Genomic DNA, 21,155 nt, shown 5'->3' with positions numbered 1-21,155 from the left:
GGTAAATTGACATGTGGATCTGATGGGAGCATTAACTCTCCACCACATATCCATTTAATTCATTTCTTTTTCTCTTTTCTCTCCATTTTCTCGCCCAAAACACAAAACCCACTTAGTTTGATCTTTAGATTTGGAGTTGGAGATTTGTGAATCAAACCTAGGAGCGAGATTTAAAGTTGTTCTCCTTATTACTAGCTACGAGAAGATAGTCTTGGTAAGTTCTAACTTTATGTTTTAAGTTTTAATTGGTTAAAGGCTAGGGTTTGGGTTACTAGAGATTTGTATGACCCATTTGAGGGTAAAATGGGTGAGTTTGGGTTATGTTGTTGTAATGAAACCCTAATAGCCACAATCTAGGGTTTTGTGTGAGGACCCGTCCTTATCCCCCTGGACGAAGTCATCAACATCTGGTCCCATTGCGAGGTACTGTCCTAGTATGCCATGAAGGACTCCAAGTAATGTCTTTAAAATGAGCAAATGCACAGCGGAAGACTTAATTCGTACCTGAGAATAAACATGCTTAAAAGTGTCAACCAAAAGGTTGGTGAGTTCATAGGTTTATCATAACAATCATTTCAATATCTTAATAGACCACAAGATTTCATATACACAAACGTTTTAATAAAAATATTCTAAGTGGTTGAGCACTTGGTAACCATACTTAACATTTAATCAACGTCGCATATTCCCTTTATTATGAAATCTCACTACACCGTACCAAGTGTAGTCACCAAAACGAAGTACTGTGCAACCGTTGAATACCGGTCGTCCAGTCCGGTTGGGGTTGTCAGGCCCGATAGATCTATCAACAGGATTCGCGTTTACAATACCCATGTAAATATTAGTTACCAAGCTACAGGGAAATATGCCAGTGGTACAACTCAACGTAGAATGTATTTTTAGTACTTGTGTCTATTTCGTAAACATTTATAAAAGCAGCGCATGTATTCTCAGCCCAAAAATATATTTTGCAAAAGCAATTAAAAAGGGAGCAAATAAAACTCACCATAATGTATTTTGTAGTAAAAATACATATGACATCATTGAATAAGTGTAGGGTTGGTCTCGGATTCACGAACCTATATTATTTGTATATATATTAACACACATAATTGTAATTGAACAAAGTTATATATATATATATATATATATATATATATATATATATATATATATATATATATAGATTTATTAGTTATATTATTTTTATATTATTAACCTATATGTTTCATATATTCAATAAATAAAAATATAAATTTTGTTATGTTATATGTAGTAAATATATTTTTTTATATATATACATATATCGTTTGTTTGTTAAAATTATAGTAATACTAAAATAATATTATTAATTATATAAATAATAATAATGATAATGATGATACTTTTAATATAGATGATAAAAATGATAACTTTAATAAAAATGATACTTTTTAATAAAAATGTTAATTTTCATAATAATGATTACTAATAATAATAATTATAAAAATAATGACTTTACTAATAATAATAATGATGCTAATATTTATATTAATATCTCTAATGATAATAATACTAATAATGATAGTAATACTTTTGATGATAATAATCATAATTTTAATATTTGGTGTTAGTTTAATAATAATAATGCTAATAATTAATAATAAATATCAAATTATACCTTAGAAACATTAAAAAGAGATAAATTGCCTGGGACGGGACTCGAACCCACAACCTCTCACTTAATCACAAACACCCTTGACCACTCAACCATGTCTGTTTTTCTGATTTATAATCATACCTATATTTAGTTAATCCATTATCGATCTGTTTTTCCTTCTCTTTCATCAAAGCTCATCCTAGTGGTGTTCATCCTACTCGTATCACCATATCATTATCGTCTGGCCCAACAGGAAAACTAAACAAATACGGCCCAACTCAAAACCCATTTATGTAAGTCCATTATATATGGCCCAAGTCCAGTTATTGTTTTGGTGGATTAGGAATTTGGTTAATAACACGACAGGAAAACAACAGGTGGGGTTCGGTTCTTATTCACCATCGCTATCCTCGACTATTCTTCATAATTCTGTATATTAATCTTCATCTTCTTTATTTATTTTTTTTACTGTTACGGCACCTGTTGTTGCAGGTTGATCATAGGGTCCCGTTTGTTGATAATAGTGGCCATGGTAACAACATAACAGCAACAAAGTTCACGACATAATAGTTGCCGTAGCTGTGGTGCTCCGGTGACGTTTCAACAGAAAAACGCAACAGTGGCATAACTAAATAAAAAGAAAATTTATGGTGTTGATGACCGGACAGAAGTAGTAACAGGAGGGTATAACAGTCGAATTATTTAAATGGGTCTTCAAGTGGTGGTGGGTTGGTTCTTGTAATAGTAGCGAGCAACAAACAATAGTGGTGGTTGTTGGTGATAGTCCACGAAAGAGAAAACAAGAAAGGGGAGGGGAGATAGGTGGTTTACTATGGTGGTTTATGGCTGCAAAAACAGGAATAAAAGGGACGGTGGTGATGGTTTAATGGTGATGAAAACAGAAAAAAATAAATATAACCTAATAGTTTGTAATGGTGGCGGTTTAGGGTTTCACGAAGAAGAAATACAATTTAAGAATGGTGGGTTTATTGATGGTGAGGGTAGCGGTTGTTCTTGGTTGTTCCCGGTGATCTTCGTTGATGATGTGGTGATAGAAATAGAAAACAAAGATACTAAATGGGTTTGTTTGATGGAGATGATTGAGACGGTTGAATCATGGTGGTGACAGTGGTGGCTCGTGGTGGAAGCAGGTGGTGGTAGCCGAAGGGAGGTGATGAAGGTTTATCTATGACGAAAAAGAGAGAGATAGGTGATAGGTAAGTGTGAAGTATATGTGTTTAAAATAAGAAAGAAAGAAAAAAAACAAGATCACAAGTGTTTTTAAGATGATCATTAATGTATGTGTAAGTATATATAAATTAGAAGAAGAAAAGCAAACAATTATTAAATCTAATATAATAATACTACTTGGTTATATGTTAATCACAAAATAAAAGAAACGTGCACTTTGATAAATATCTAACTCCTATTCTACCGACAGTTTATTCCGGAATGGCTATATCATGTCCATTGCTAAACAGTTACGATATAAAAGTGTTTCTAAAAATCTCAAACTTTTAGATTAAGCATATTAAATTATTTCACTCATTACCTGTTTGAAACCTGATTAAAAAAATTCAAAAATTATTTATTTTCTGTTCCGATTTATATGTACGGAGTACTAATATTTAAACTTAAAAAGGCAAAAATACTTTTAACAAATCAAAAATCTTTGTAATCGATTTACAGTTCAACTTTTATTTTAATCCTTCATAAACTTATTTTAAATCTATATGAATGCTAACGAAATATCAACCGAGTATTACTGACGTTTACTAATTAAACTCGAAATCATTCATTTTTCATTTGCACTCTCTCTTTATATAATCAGTTTTAAATAACAAATTTTATCACATAACTATATATTATATATTTTTAAACAAATAAATTTAATATTATCTTATATATTTCCAAGTAGTATTTATATACATATTTATATACACTCATATATATATGTATCTATTTACAAATAGTTGTTCGTAAATCGTCGAGAACAGTCGAAGGTTAATTGAATATATGAAATAGTTCAAGATTTTTGAGACTCAACCTAACAGATTTCTCTTATCGTCTCAAGAATATTACTTCGTATCGAGAGTTTGGTTTAAAATTAGTCGAAATTTTCCGGGTCGTGACATTTTGGCCTTGTGATTTGGAGTTGCAAGTGCCAAATGGTGTTGTTAGTCACTAATGCACTTTAAGATTTACGAAAGAAGTGTAAATGGGTAAGTTTGACTTGATTGTGAATCTAAGAAATATAAAATGGGTCAAAATGTACTAGTTGACCTAATTAGATGAAATGGGTATGGATTGCCCTAAGTTTTGTGTTAATTGAAGTTAATAGACTTTAATTCACTAGTCTTAGTGATTAAAGTCGAGTCTTGGCCATTTATGGGCGGTTGTGAGTAGTTGAGTCATTTAATGCAAATTGGGTCATTAAATGCTCAAGTGGGAGTATTGTGGTTAATCCCACTAGTTGTGAAATTGAATGTGCACTTAATGATTTAGGTACATTGCGTTAAAGCTCGAAAGTGCTAAATCATCATCCTTGTGATAAGGTGAGTGGAATAATTATACGTTCATGTATATGGCGTGTTTATTTGTGAATGTTATGGTATGAACCATGTGCCGGTAGTGCCATAACATGTATGTGATGGATATAGGATGTGAACCACGTGCCGGTAGCATCGAGTGTGAACCACGTGCTGGTAGCACTATAAAGTGAGGCGTGAACCACGTGCCTGTAGCGTCAAAGTGTGAACCATGTGCCGATAGCACTATAAAAGAGTGAGACTCAAATGCGTATGGTGTGAACCACGTGCCGGTAGCACCATAGCGTTATGGTTAAACATATTGTGTTGTGATCGTTTAGCAGTGTATATATATATATATATATATATATATATATATATATATATATATATATATATATATATATATATATATATATATATATATATATATGGTGTTGAGTATATGCTAATGAGATTTGGTGTCAACGTACGACTTGTTGGTATTTCGGGTATGATTGACTTGCTATGTGAGTTACATGTTCGTGCGAGGTATTTGGTATTTGTGATTGCAAATAGATGGGTTATATATATGTATGTATAACTATTGCATTCACTAAGCATTGCTTACCCTCTCGTTGTTTACCATTTTTATAGGTTCCGGCTTGGACAAGGGTAAGGGCATACGGTTGGATTAGTTGTCTCCCGTTTGTGTTGACAGGGGGTGCTTTTGGGATAGCTTTCGAAGTGGCCTAACATTTTGGGTAGTTTAGTCCCAAACTATGCTCGAGTGTCGTTTGGATTATAAACTATCATTGTAGTGGTTCAAACTTGTATTAAACTTAATTAATGGCCTTCGAGCCTTTTGTAAACATTTAAATGGTTGTACGTTTAAATGGAACTTGTGGAATGGTTTACATATTTAATTGGCGCGTAAATGTGTATTGTAAAAAAAAACATTATCGTATGGAATACGGGTTTGGTTGTTTCAAGTGGTATCAGAGCATGGTCTAAGGGATTTAGGCGACTTGAGATAGGTGCCTAGACTTGGGCTTTATTGTGTGAGCGCTTTATGCGGGACTTGTAGGACTTTGGGTCTAATCGGGAATTGTTATTGCTTTGGTTTATGTGAACTAACCTTGTGCTAATTGATTTGTGTTGTGTTTAGCAAGCATCGAGCGAGATGGACGTTGTACTAGCAAGTTAATGCGACGTGCTCGCGTAACAATGACTAGCTACCATTGTTACGGGTGCAAATCGTGTCAAACAAGTAATGTACGACGATTGTCGAGCAAGATGGAGTAGTGTGGTGTACATGTATATACTTACATGATATGTCTTTTTGTTCTTTGTTTAATCTTTTCCGTTTTATAGAATGAAGACGAGAAACGGACACGATAATGATAACGGTGGTACGAGTGAGGATGTTGAACTCACGGCCAAGGTTGAGACCATCTTTAAAAAGTTAAAGAAGGATTTTCTTGACGATGTCCGAAAGGTCTTCCAAGAGTCGGTCGATAGACAAGTGACCGAAATGATCAACGATCGAATGAAAGCCGCAATAGATGAGGCTTTAGAGGCTAGAAACATTTATCCTCGAGGCGAAGGGGGTGAAGGTAATGGTGGGGGTGGAAGGCGGGACTTCCACTACAAAAATTTCAAGGATACTCAACCTCCGATGTTTAATGAGGTGAGGGATCCATTGAAAAGCACTTGTTGGATTTCCGATATCGAGGGAGCTTTCCGTACCGCGGAATGTCCTCCCGAGAAGAAGACGAGGTATGGGTCTAGCATGTTACATGAAGAAGGCAAGTTGTGGTGGGACGATAAAATCAATTTGTATGGTGAAGAGCAATATATGAGCTTGACATGGGAGGCGTTTAAGAAGGAATTCTTCCAAGAATACCGAACTTCTTCCGACCTTGATAGAATCCGGGACGAGTTGCATCATTTTCAACAAGGTTCAATGGACTTGGTTACTCTCAAGTCTACCTTTTTGGCAAAGACTCGCTTTTGCCCGGAATATGTTGGTGACGATCGCAAATTAATGAAATATTTCTACCGTACTTTAAATGATGAGTTGAAGGGTAAGATTAGTCGGGGTATGGCTAAGTCTTTTGAGAAGTTGTTTGAGTTGGCTCGGGGTTTTGAGCCAGAGTTTCCAAGGAAAAGTGATTTCACTTTTTCAAAGAGAAAGTTTGAAGGTTCGAGCCATTCGAACTTTTCAAATAAAAAGAACAAGAAAGGCTTTGAAAGCTTAAATAATGTGAAGAAGGGTGCTTCTGGGGGTTTCGGGCCCACGTGTTTCAATTGTAAACAAAGGGGACACATGGCCTGTGATTGTACCAATGGCCCGAACAAATTTACTTGCTATAATTGTGGTAAAGAAGGATACCGAAAGTCAGAGTGTCCTGATTTGAACAACGATAATGTTAAAAGGCTAGAGAAGGCTGCGGGTACGACTTGGGGTCGAAACTATTTGATGACTAACGACAAAGCCAAGCAATCCAACGAAGTTGTCTCAGGTACCTTCTTGGTTAATTCTAATCCGGCAAGGATTCTTTTTGATAGCGGTGCAAATTTGTCGTTTGTGTCTCCAAAATTTGTGCCTAAACTTGATAGACCGTTAGCTAAGTTAAGTCATCCGGTAGAAGTCGAAATAGCGGACGGCAAGACGGTGCTAGTGGTTGATGTGTGTAAGAATTGTGACGTCGTTTTTGGTGCCGAAAACTTTAAAATTGATCTCATCCCTATGACTTTGGGCGATTTTGATATCGTTGTTGGTATGGATTGGCTCGATCAAAATAGAGCCGATATTGCATGCCATGAAAAGTTTATACGTGTGAAGACCCCAAGTGGGGGAGAGTTGATTATTCATGGCGATAGACGAAGAAGACTTGTGCCGATATGTTCTTTTGCACGGGCAAGTCGTTTTCTTGTTAGTGGTGGCTTGGCTTTTCTTGCCCATGTTGTTGATACTCATGATGAGCTGCCACCTATTTATGAAATTCCGGTGGTTAGTGAATTCGAAGACGTTTTTCCGGATGAGTTACCGGGTGTTCCGGCGGAAAGACAAGTTGAATTTCGTATTGAGTTGTTTCCGGGAGCTACTCCCATTGCTAAAACTCCTTATCGTTTAGCACCAACGGAAATGCAAGAGTTGTTAAATCAAACCCAAGAGTTGCTTGAGAAGGTTTTTATTCGACCGAGTGCTTCGCCGTGGGGCACTCCAGTTTTATTCGTGAAAAAGAAGGATGGTAGTATGCGGATGTGCATCGACTACAGGGAGTTGAATAAAGTGACAATCAAAAATCGTTATCCACTGCCTAGGATCGACGATTTGTTTGATCAACTCCAAGGTGCGACGTATTTCTCTAAGATCGACCTACGGTCCGGCTATCACCAAATGCGGGTCCGTGAGGAAGATATTGAGAAAACGGCTTTTCGAACGCGTTATGGCCATTTTGAGTTCGTAGTTATGCCTTTTGGTCTTACGAATGCACCGGCGGCATTCATGGATCTTATGAACCGATTGTGCCAACCTATGTTGGACAAGTTGGTGATTGTGTTCATTGACGACATACTAGTCTACTCGAAAAGTATGAACGAGCATGAACGTCATTTACGTGAAGTATTGAAGATGTTACGAAAAGAGAAGTTGTATGCTAAGTTCTCCAAATGTGAATTTTGGCTAAGGGAGGTTCAATTCCTTGGTCACATTGTGAACAAAGATGGCATTCAAGTAAATCCGGGGAAGATAGAGACGGTGAAGAGTTGGAGACAACCGACTACGCCTACGGAGGTCCGAAGTTTTCTCGGATTGGCCGGTTATTATCGTCGGTTTATCCAAGACTTTTCTAAGATCGCTTCTTCGTTGACGAAATTAACAAGGAAGAACGCGAGGTTTGTTTGGGAGAACGAGCAAGAAGTTGCCTTTCAATTGTTAAAGGAGAAGTTATGTCAAGCTCCGGTGTTAGTATTGCCGGAAGGAGTGGAAGACATGACGGTTTATTGTGATGCTTCGTTAAATGGACTCAGTTGTGTTCTAATGCAAAGAGGTAAAGTCATCGCTTATGCCTCTCGAAAATTAAAGGAACACGAGACGAGATATCCGACTCATGATCTTGAGTTGGCGGCGGTTGTGCATGCGTTGAAAATTTGGCGCCATTACTTGTATGGTGTCAAGTGTACGATTTATTCGGATCATAAGAGTTTGAAACACCTCTTTAATCAACGAGATTTGAATTATCGTCAACGTAGATGGATGGATGTGGTGAAAGATTATGATTGTGAAATACTTTATCATCCGGGCAAGGCGAATGTGGTCGGGGATGCATTAAGTCGAAAGAGTCATCACCCGGCGTTACGATTGGGATTGTTACGTATGATTATTACTAACGAATTTCTTGAAAAACTCGGTGTGATTCAAATAGAGGCTTACGTTCACAACAAGCATGCAGAGCAAATTGTGGGACAATCAGAGTTCATTACTATGGGCTCACGGGGTTTGTTATCTTTTCAAGGAAGAGTGTGGGTGCCTAAGATGGGAGATTATCGACAAGTGCTACTTGATGAAGCACATAAGTCAAAGTATTCCATTCATCCGGGCGCAACGAAAATGTATCTTGATTTAAGGAAAGATTATTGGTGGCCGGGCATGAAACGTGATGTTGTGAAGTATGGTGAGCAATGCGTCACGTGTTTGCAAGTTAAAGCCGAGCACCAAAAGCCGTATGGTAAGTTACAACCGTTAGAAATCCCGAAATGGAAATGGGAGCACATTACCAAGGATTTCATCACAGAGTTACCTAAAACGGCGAGAACCCAATTTGATTCGATTTGGGTTATAGTAGATCGATTGACAAAAAGCGCTTTGTTTCTTCCCATTAAGGAAGCGATATCGTCGGAGACCTTGGCTAAGTTGTTTATCAAGGAAGTCATCTCTCGACACGGCGTTCCTATAATGATTGTTTCGGATCGAGATACTCGTTTTACATCTCAATTTTGGGAAAAGTTTCATGAGGATATGGGTACACAATTGAAATTGAGCACGGCGTATCATCCTCAAACGGACGGTCAAACCGAACGTACGAATCAAACTTTGGAAGATATGTTACGTGCTTGCATTATCGATTTTGGTGGTAGTTGGGACGAGCACTTACCTTTGGTAGAATTATCGTACAATAATAGTTATCATACTAGTATTGGGATGCCACCTTATGAGATGCTTTATGGGCGTAGGTGTCGAACCCCGATTTGTTGGGGTGAAGTGGGACAAAAGGAAATCGGGAGTACCAATTTGGTTTTAGAAACGAATAGCAAGATTGATGTGATTCGAGAGCATTTGAAAAAGGCTCAAGATAGGCAAAAGTCATATGCCGACAAACGTAGACGAACGATCGAGTTTCAAGAAGGTGACATGGTGATGCTTAAGGTTTCGTCATGGAAAGGTATTATTCGATTCCGAAAACGAGGAAAGTTAGCTCCTCGGTTTATTGGACCATTTAAGGTTTTAGCTTGTGTTGGTGAAGTCGTGTTTCGTTTGGAATTACCCGAAGGGCTTGCGGGGATCCATAACACATTTCATGTTTCCCATCTCCGTAAGTGTCTTGCGGATGATTCATCTTGGGTGCCATTAGACGAGATTGAGTTAAATAATAAGTTAGAGTATATCGAGGAACCGATTGCAATACTCGATGAGAAGGTCAGAAGGTTGAGACATAAAGAGGTTAGGACTTTTAAAGTTCAATGGCGTCGTAGTAAGGGTTCCGAGTTTACTTGGGAGCCCGAAGAGTTTGTGTTGGTTTATCTTCCTTCTTGTCATGCGGCTTGGATCGCGAGGACGCGCTCCGATTCAAGTGGGGGAGAGTTGTAACATCCCGTTTTCCCGTACGTATCGAAAGGTACCTACTTAATCATTTGTACATCTATAACTCGTTAGCTTATGCATAAATGTACGAATATATGTGTATATATATATATGTGTATACTTGATAATGTGTGCATATATATATATAAGTTTAAACATGGGTTTTGTTAGCATTAAGTCTTGTGAGACTATTGTGGAAGGCTAGGTGAATATAGGAAGCGGGTTTGGATTGTACAAATTAAATAACATCGAAAATTGTTTAAGGTGGTCAAACTGTTCAGATGCAGTCTTAAGCCGCGCCGCGGCAAATGGGTCCGCGCCGCGGCATATCAAGCGAACCAGGATCAGGAAGTGGGTTAAGGAGGGCCTATTTTCCCTTTATGTGTCGCGCCGTGACGATTAAGTCCGGGCCGCGACAGTTCTGCTGAACTGGTGTCGGACTTAGCTCAATTTAAGGGATTTTAAGGGGCAAAATGGTAAATTGACATGTGGATCTGATGGGAGCATTAACTCTCCACCACATATCCATTTAATTCATTTCTTTTTCTCTTTTCTCTCCATTTTCTCTCCCAAAACACAAAACCCACTTAGTTTGATCTTGAGATTTGGAGTTGGAGATTTGTGAATCAAACCTAGGAGCTAGATTTAAAGTTGTTCTCCTTGTTACTAGCTACGAGAAGATAGTCTTGGTAAGTTCTAACTTTATGTTTTAAGTTTTAATTGGTTAAAGGCTAGGGTTTGGGTTACTAGAGATTTGTATGACCCGTTTGAGGGTAAAATGGGTGAGTTTGGGTTATGTTGTTGTAATGAAACCCTAATAGCCACAATCTAGGGTTTTGGCCTCGTGATTTGGAGTTGTAAGTGCCAAATGGTGTTGTTAGTCACTAATGAACTTTAAGATTTATGAAAGAAGTGTAAATGGGTAAGTTTGACTTGATTGTGAATCTAAGAAATATAAAATGGGTCAAAATGTACTAGTTGGCCTAATTAGATGAAATGGGTATGGATTGCCCTAAGTTTTGTTTTAATTGAAGTTAATAGACTTTAATTCACTAGTCTTAGTGATTAAAGTCGAGTCTTGGCCATTTATGGGCGGTTGTGAGTAGTTGAGTCATTTAATGCAAATTGGATCATTAAATGCTCAAGTGGGAGTATTGTGGTTAATCCCACTAGTTGTGAAATTGAATGTGCACTTAATGATTTAGGTACATTGCGTTGAAGCTTGGAAGTGCTAAATCATCATCCTTGTGATAAGGTGAGTGGAATAATTATACGTTCATGTATATGGCGTGTTTATTTGTGAATGTTATGGTATGAACCATGTGCCCGTAGTGCCATAACATGTATGTGACGGATATAGGATGTGAACCACGTGCCGGTAGCATCAAGTGTGAACCACGTGCCGGTAGCACTATAAAGTGAGGCGTGAACCACGTGCCGGTAGCGTCAAAGTGTGAACCATGTGCCGGTAGCACTATAAAAGAGTGAGACTCAAATGCGTATTGTGTGAACCACGTGCCGGTAGCACCATAGCGTTATGGTTAACCATATTGTGTTGTGATCGTTTAGCATTATATATATATATGGTGTTGAGTATATGCTAATGAGATTTGGTGTCAATGTACAACTTGTTGGTATTTCGAGTATGATTGACTTGTTATGTGAGTTACATGTTTGTGTGAGGTATTTGGTATTTGTGATTGCAAATAGATGGGTTATATATATGTATGTATAACTATTGCATTCACTAAGCATTGCTTACCCTCTCGTTGTTTACCATTTTTATAGGTTCCGGCCTGGACAAGGGTAAGGGCATACGATTGGATTAGTTGTCTCCCGTTTGTGTTGACAGGGGGTGCTTTTGGGATAGCTTTCGAAGTGGCCTAACGTTTTGGGTAGTTTAGCCCCAAACTATGCTCGAGTGTCGTTTGGATTATAAACTATCATTGTAGTGGGTCAAACTTGTATTAAACTTAATTAATGGCCTTCAAGCTTTTTGTAAACATTTAAATGGTTGTACGTTTAAATGGAACTTGTGGAATGGTTTACATATTTAATTGGCGCGTAAATGTGTATTGTAAAAAAAAAATATCGTATGGAATACGGGTTGGGTTGTTTCACAAAACAGCCCGTGATGGACACAAAACGCCATCACGCACAAGCTCGTCGAAAAAATCGGCTCCACTCTAGTTCATAGACACCGAACCGTCTTCATCTTGCCCCGAGACCTCATCAACTTGAGCTTTATTTATGATCTTGTTTCTACCAAAATTTTTTCTTAACATTGGCAATGTCTTGAGGTCCAATTGAGTTAGAAGACACAACTGTCGAAGAAGGATCAATCAATGGAGTCGTATGAGTTGCTGAATGAACCAAAAACAGGCCATTAACAAAATCATCTCCATATGTATCAAGTGATCTCGATAGAGCAAGCTCGTTTGGTTGACCCCGTTCATAAAACCAGCAGCAACCTCCGAAGGTGACTCCTGAGCGCCATCATCACTTCTATTGACAATGTTGGGCGGATTAACCAAAGTGATTGTGTCTTAATTGAAACATTCGAATAAAGCTCAATCTAATCGCGTTACATGCGAAACTTCCGTACGTCACCCAAACTTGAATAATTGTTTCCTCCAAATCTTCGAGATCCACGTGACGTCAACCAAATCGTGAATGTACTTAACCCGATAACCTATCTGAACAAGAAAAATCCTTATCACTAATCCATTTATTTTATTTTAAAACTAAAATATAGGTGATAGTGTATCCCCTCAACTAGCAAACATCCGAAGCTACGTTAACGAAGGTATCACGTTTATTGAGGATTGATGACATAAGGATTGGTCACAAGAACACATATGTCAAATACAAGTCAAGGGCGGGATACCTTCAAACTCAAATACTGGCGCCCAAATGATAAAAGAAGAATACTCCCAAAATGTGATCTTGGTGTTCAGACTTAACAAGAAACTGTATCCGTTATACGAAGCTATAGTCCCGAAGGAACATTGTGACGAAGAGATCACGGAAACCAATGGATAAAGACTTATCTTGGAGTCACAAGATCACATAGGCTGAAGGAGAGAAGTAAACGGGTTGACCAACTTGCTGCTACTAACGTCTAAATGTAACATCCCGTTTTTCCCGTACGTATCGAAAGGTACATACTTAATCATTTGTATGTTTATAATTCATTAGCTTACGCGTAAATGTATGAATATAAATATATATATATATATATATATATATATATATATATATATATATATATATATATATATATATATATATATATATATATATATATATATATATATATATATATATATATATATATATATATATATATATATATATATGTATGTGTATACTTGATATTGTGTGCATAAGCAAGTCTATATATGAGTTTTGGTTAGCGTTAAGTCATGTGAAGCGTAGATATGATGTGTAGACGTATATCGGAAGCTTGAATGAATTGATAGTTGTGTAAAACGATTTTTGGTTTGAGTGTGGCCAAAGTGCCCAGTTCTAGCCTTAGGCCACGCCGCGAAAAACTGGTCCGCGCCGCGGCATTTCAAGCAAACCAGGATCAGAAAGTGAGTTAAAGAGGGGTGATTTTCCCGTTGTATGTCGCGCCGCGACGAACTAGGCCGCGCCGCGGCAGTCCTGCTGGACAGAATCCGGTTTTAGCTCAAATTTAATGATTTTAAGGGGCAAAATGGTAATTGTACATGTAGATCTGATGGGAGCACTAAATCCCAACCACCCATTCCATTTCATTTAATTTCTTTTCCTTTTTCTTTCATTTTCTCTCCCAAAAACTCAACACCCATTTAGATTAAAAGTGAGATTTGAGAGTGAGGGATTGAGGGTTGATCTTTGGAGCAAGAATTAAAGTTGTTCCTTGTGTCTCTAGCTACGCGTTGATAGTCTCGGTAAGTTCTAACTCTAAGTTTTGAGTTTTAATTGGTTGTAAGCTAGGGTTTTGCTAATGAAGATCTTGTATGACCCATTTGAGGGTTTAATGGGTGGGTTTTGGGTTAGGTTGGTGAAAGTAAACCCAAATGGCCATAACCTAGGGTTTGGTCTTATGATTTGGGGTTATAAATGTTAAATGGCGTTTTTAGTCACTAACACACTTGTTAAAGTTTAAAGAAATGTTAATTGGGTCATGTTTGACAAGTTTGGTAGTGAAAGTGTTGAATGGATCCAAAATGGGCTAGTTGACCTAGTTTGGGCGAAATGGGTATAAATTACCCTAAGTTGGTGTTAGTTGAAGTTGGTAGACTTTAATTCACTAGCTTTAAGTGACTAAAGTCGAGTCTTGGCCATTTAAGGGCGGTTGTGGTGTGTTTGAGTCATTTAATGCGAATTGGGTCATTAAATGCTCAAGTAGGTGTAATGTGGTTAATTCCACTAGTTGTGTAATTGAATGTGTACTTAATGTATTAGGTACTTTGCTTTGAAGCTCGGAAGTGCATAATCACCACCGAAGTGCTAAGGTGAGTGGGATAATTATGTGCATGCATATATGATGTATTTAATTGTGTAGTATGAGTTGTGAAGTGTCGAGGTGTTAAGGCACCACTTCTCATGTGATGGGTGAAGCATCGAGGTGTTAAGATGCCACTCGGGGTGAAGCATCGAGGTGTTAAGATGCCACCTAAGGGGTGAAGTGTCGAGGTGTTAAGACACTACTCCGTAGAATAGATGGGTGAAGCATCGAAGTGTTAAGATGCCACTCGGGGTGAAGTATCGAAGTGTTAAGATGCCACCCGTGGGGTTAGTGTACGAGGTGTTAAGTGCACTAATGGTTGTTATGAACTCCGATGGTCCTTAAACACCGTTCCCTTGTTCGATTGGTTAACCATGGTTGTGTGCGGATTGTAGCATATTATATTGTTTAAATAATATGCTATTGTTATGCTAGCTTATGTTGTTGGAAGTTTGGTATTATACTTGCGATGGTATGATTAATTATATTGCTAGCATGTATGCGGTAATGTGTAAGTGATTGCAAGTAAGTAGGTTGTATATGTAAACATATAATTATTGCACTCACTAAGCGTTAGCTTACCCCTCTCGTTGTTCATATTTTTAGATGCAGGTGCGGATAAAGGCAAGGGGGTTGTTGGGCACTAGGTGTCCCTTGTAGATGTTATGTTGAAGCTTTTGGAAGTTGGCCTACGTTTTGGGTAGTTTAGTCCCAAACCATGCTCAAGGGGTCGTTTGGATTATAAACTATCATTTGTAGTTGGTCAAACTTGTATCACATTCGTTAATGGCCTTTGTGCCTCTTTGTAAACATTAAACTCGTAGTATGTTTTGACGAAACGTGTGGAATGTGTTATATATTTAAGTGGCGCGTAAATGTGTATTATTTTAAAAAAAAATATTTATCGTACGGAGTACGGGTTGGGTTGTTTCAAGTGGTATCAGAGCATGGTCTAAGGGATTTAGGCGACTTGAGATAGGTGCCTAGACTTAGACTTTATTGTGCATGCACTTTTATGCGGACTTGTAGGACTTTGGGTCTAATCGGGAATTGTTAGTGCTTTGGTTTATGTGAACTAACCTCGTGCTAATAGATTTGTGTTGTGTTTAGCAATCATCAAGCGAGATGGACGTTGTACTAGCAAGTTAATGCGACGTGCTCGTGTAACAATGATTAGCTACCATTGTTACGAGTGCAAATCGTGTCAAACAAGTAATGTACAATGATTGTTGAGTAAGATGGAGTCGTGTGGGGTATACGTATATGCATACGTGTTATGTCCTTTTGTTTCGTTTCGTTGTTTAAATCTTTTCCATTTTATAGAATGAAGATGAGAAACGGACACGACACCGAAAATGGGGGCACTAGTGAAGACCCCGAATTCACGGCTAAAGTCGAGACCATTTTGAAAAGTCATCATGCGTCTTTCCTTGAAGATGTTAAGAAAATGTTTCTAGATACGATTGACGAGCAATTAGTCAACGTAGTAAAGGAGCAAATTAAAGTTGTCCTTCAAGGGGACAATGTCAGGAGACGAGACTTTTTCTATAAGAATTTTAAAGATGCTCAACCTCCTACTTTTGAGGGCGAAAGAGACCCGTTAAAGAGTGCCCGGTGGATCTCCGATATGGAGGGGGCTTTTCGAACTTGTGAATGCCCTCTTGATAAAAAGGCGAGGTATGGTAGTAGCATGCTAAGAGGTGATGCAAAGCTATGGTGGGATGCAAAAATCCAAGTTTATGGCAAGGAACAATGCATGGATTTTACTTGGGATGAGTTCAAAACGGAGTTCTTCCAAGAGTACCGAACTTCGGCCGATCTTACTAGGCTTAAGGACGAGTTGCGTTCCTTGAGGCAAGGGTCGATGGATTTGAATACGCTTAAATCCGTTTACTTATCAAAAACTCAATTTTGCCCGGAGTATGTCGGGAATGATAAGATGTTGAAGGAAGACTTTTACCGAATCTTGAATGACAACTCTCAATAAAATATTAGTGTGAACGTGATGAAGAGTTTCGATGAGTTGTTTGATATGGCCAAAGGGTTTGAGTCGCTCATCTTGAGAAAGAGTGGCTTCACCTTCGGCAAAAAGAAGTTTGAAGCTATTAGTCATTCGAACTTTTCTAACAAGAAGCATAAGAAGGGCTTCGAGAGTGTTGGTAGTGTTAAGAAGGGTGCTTCTGGAGATTTTACCTATGCTTGCTACAATTGTGGGCAAAGGGGGCACATGGCTCGTGAGTGCCCAAAACAATCATCCACAACCAAGCTCACTTGTTTTAATTGCGGTAAAGAAGGGCATAAGAAGCCAGAGTGTCCCGACTTGCGGGGTGATCATGTTAGGAGGTTAGAGAGGGCGGCGGGCACGGCTAAGGGGCGAAATTATTTGATGACCAATTATGAGGCCAAGCATTCCAATGAAGTTGTCTCAGGTACTTTCATGGTTAACTCTAATCCGGCAAGGATATTATTTGATAGCGGTGCTAATTTGTCTTTTGTGTCGCCCCGATTTGTGTCTAAGATTAACAAACCGCTAGCTAAGTTAAGTCATCCGGTAGAAGTTGAAATAGCGGATGGTAAGACGGTGCTAGGGGTAGATGTGTGTAAAGATTGCAATGTCGTGTTTGGTACCGAAACGTTTAAAATCGATCTCATTCCGATGACTTTGGGTGAGTTTGATATTGTTGTTGGTATGGATTGGCTCGATCGTTATAGAGCCGATATTGCATGCCATGATAAGTTCATTCGTGTCAAGACCCCAAGCGGGGGAGAGTTGATTATTCATGGCGACAAACGAAGAAGACTCGTACCATTATGCACTTATGCACGAGCACGACGTTTTCTCAAGAGTGGTGGTATATGTTATTTTGCTCATGTAGTGGATACTCGTGATGAGCCACCACCTATTCGTGAAATTCCGGTGGTTAATGAATTTGAAGACGTTTTTCCGGATGAGTTACCGGGTGTTCCGGCGGAAAGACAAGTAGAATTTCGCATTGAGTTGGTTCCGGGAGCTACTCCTATTGCTAAAACTCCTTATCGTTTAGCGCCGACAGAAATGCAAGAATTGTTAAATCAAACCCAAGAGTTTCTTGAAAAGGGTTTCATTCGATCGAGCTCCTCGCCATGGGGTGCTCCGGTCTTGTTTGTGAAAAAGAAAGATGGAAGTATGCGGATGTGCATCGATTATCGAGAGTTGAACAAAGTGACGATCAAGAATTGCTATCCATTACCTAGGATTGACGATTTGTTTGACCAACTCCAAGGTGCATCGTATTTCTCTAAGATTGACCTACGGTCCGGCTATCATCAAGTGCGGGTCCGTGCGGAAGACATAGAGAAAACGGTTTTTCGAACGCGTTACGGGCATTATGAGTTTGTAGTTATGCCTTTTGGTCTTACGAATGCACCTGCGGCATTCATGGACCTTATGAACCGGGTGTGCCAACCTATGTTGGACAAGTCGGTAATTGTGTTCATCGACGACATACTTGTTTATTCTAAGAGTATGAAGGAACATGAGCACCATTTGCGTGAAGTGTTGAAGACATTGCGGAAGGAGAAATTGTATGCTAAATTCTCCAAATGTGAATTTTGGCTAAGGGAAGTCCAATTCCTTGGCCATATTGTGAATCAAGAAGGTATTCAAGTAGATCAGGGGAAGATAGAAACGGTGAAGAGTTGGGGACAACCGACTATGCCTACGGAAATCCGAAGTTTTCTCGGATTGGCCGGTTATTATCGTCGGTTCATCCAAGACTTTTCTAAGATTGCTTCTCCTTTGACTAAATTGACGAGGAAGAACGTAAGATTTAATTGGGAGAACGAGCAAGAAATCGCTTTTCAATTGTTAAAAGAGAAATTGTGTCAAGCTCCGGTGTTAGTGTTTCCCGAAGGGGTAGAATACATGGCGGTTTATTGTGATGCTTCTTTAAATGGGCTCGGGTGTGTTCTAATGCAAAGAGGTAAAGTCATTACTTACGCCTCTCGACAATTAAAGGAGCACGAAACGAGATATCCGACTCATGATCTTGAATTGGCGGCGGTGGTTTATGCGTTGAAAATTTGGCGCCACTACTTGTATGGTGTCAAGTGTACGATTTATTCGGACCATAAGAGTTTGAAACATCTCTTTACTCAACGAGATTTGAATTATCGTCAACGTAGGTGGATGGATGTGGTAAAGGATTATGATTGTGAGATACTTTACCATCCGGGAAAGGCGAACGTGGTCGCGGATGCATTGAGTCGAAAGAGTCAACATCCGGCGATACGAGTAGGATCGTTACGCATGATTATTACTAACGATTTCCTTGTAAAGCTTGGTGAAATTCAAATAGAAGCGTATGTTCACAACAAGCACGAAGAGCGGATTGTGGGGCAAACGGAGTTCATTACTATGGGCTCGCGTGGTTTGTTGTCGTTTTAAGGAAGAGTGTGGGTACCTAAGATGGGTGGTAACCGATAAGTGCTACTAGATGAAGCACATAAGTCAAAGTATTCCATTCATCCGGGTGCAACAAAGATGTACTATGACTTAAAGAAAGATTATTGGTGGCCCGGTATGAAACGTGATGTGGTTAAGTATGTTGAACAATGCGTCACGTGTTTGCAAGTTAAAGCCGAACACCAAAAGCCGTACGGTAAGTTACAACCATTGGAAGTCCCGAAGTGGAAATGGGAGCACATTACCATGGACTTCATTACTAAGTTACCAAAGACGGCGAGAACCCAATATGATACGATTTGGGTGATAGTTGATCGATTGACGAAAAGTGCTTTGTTTCTTCCCATTCGGGAAACGATATCATCGGAGACTTTATCCAAGTTATTTATCAAGGAGGTGATATCGAGACATGGGGTTCCTATATCTATTGTTTCGGATCGAGATACTCGTTTCACGTCCCGGTTTTGGAACAAGTTTCATGAGGATATGGGTACTCAATTGAAAATGAGCACGGCGTATCATCCTCAAATGGATGGTCAAACCGAGCGTACGAACCAAACATTGAAGGATATGTTAAGGGCGTGTATTATTGATTTTGGTGGAAGTTGGGATGAGCACTTACCATTGGTGGAATTCTCGTACAATAATAGTTACCACACTAGTATTGGAATGCCACCGTATGAGATGCTCTATGGGCGTAGGTGTCGAACTCCCATTTGTTAGGGAGAAGTGGGTCAACGAGAAATCGGAAGTTCCGATTTGGTTTTGGAAACAAATAGTAAAATTGAGATGATTCAGGCTCGACTTAAAGCGGCACAAGATCGACAAAAGTCTTATGCCGATAAAGGTAGGAGAACGATTGAGTTTCAAGAAGGTGACATGGTGATGCTTAAGGTTTCTCCATGGAAGGGTGTTATCCGGTTTCGAAAACGAGGAAAGTTAGCTCCTCAGTTTATTGGTCCTTTCAAGGTGTTGGCACGTGTTGGTGAGGTTGCTTATCGACTAGAGTTACCCGAAGAACTTGCGGGAATTCATAACACATTTCATGTTTCCCATCTTCGTAAGTGTCTTGCGGATGACTCGACTTGGGTGCCTTTAGATGAAATTACGTTGAATAACAAGCTAGAGTATGCGGAAGAACCGGTTGCAATCCTTGATGAGAAGGTTAAGATGTTGCGGAACAAGGAAATTAGAACTTTCAAGGTGCAATGGCGACATCGAAAGGGTTCCGAGTTTACGTGGGAATCCGAAGAGTTTGTTTTGGTTTATCTTCTGGCTTGTCATGCGGCTTGGATCGCGAGGGCGCGCTCCGATTCAAGTGGGGGAGAGTTGTAACATCCCGTTTTTCCCGTACGTATCGAAAGGTACATATTTAATCATTTGTACGTTTATAATTCGTTAGCTTACGCGTAAATGTATGAATATATATATATATATATATATATATATATATATATATATATATATATATATATATATATATATATATATATATATATGTATGTATGTATGTGTATACTTGATATTGTGTGCATAAGCAAGTCTATATATGAGTTTTAGTTAGCGTTAAGTCATGTGAAGCGTAGATATGATGTGTAGACGTATATCGGAAGCTTGAACGAATTGATAGTTGTGTAAAACGATTTTTGGTTTGAGTGTGGCCAAAGTGCCCAGTTCTAGCCTTAGGCCGCGCCGCGACAAACTGGTCCGCGCCGCGGCATTTCAAGCAAACCAGGATCAGAGAGTGAGTTAAAGAGGGGTGATTTTCCAGTTGTATGTCACGCCACGACGAACTAGGCCGCGCCGCGGCAGTCCTGCTGGACAGAATCCGGTTTTAGCTCAAATTTAATGATTTTAAGGGGCAAAATGGTAATTGGACATGTAGATCTGATGGGAGCACTAAATCCCAACCACCCATTCCATTTCATTTAATTTCTTTTCCTTTTTCTTTCATTTTCTCTCCCAAAAACTCAACACCCATTTAGATTAAAAGTGAGATTTGAGAGTGAGGGATTGAGGGTTGATCTTTGGAGCAAGAATTAAAGTTGTTTCTTGTGTCTCTAGCTACGCGTTGATAGTCTCGGTAAGTTCTAACTCTAAGTTTTGAGTTTTAATTGGTTGTAAGCTAGGGTTTTGCTAATGAAGATCTTGTATGACCCATATGAGGGTTTAATGGGTGGGTTTTGGGTTAGATTGGTGAA

The sequence above is a fragment of the Rutidosis leptorrhynchoides genome, chromosome 3 (genome assembly GCF_046630445.1).
Source record: "Rutidosis leptorrhynchoides isolate AG116_Rl617_1_P2 chromosome 3, CSIRO_AGI_Rlap_v1, whole genome shotgun sequence".
Lineage (NCBI taxonomy): Eukaryota > Viridiplantae > Streptophyta > Magnoliopsida > Asterales > Asteraceae > Rutidosis > Rutidosis leptorrhynchoides.
This window is presented reverse-complemented; position numbering follows the sequence as displayed.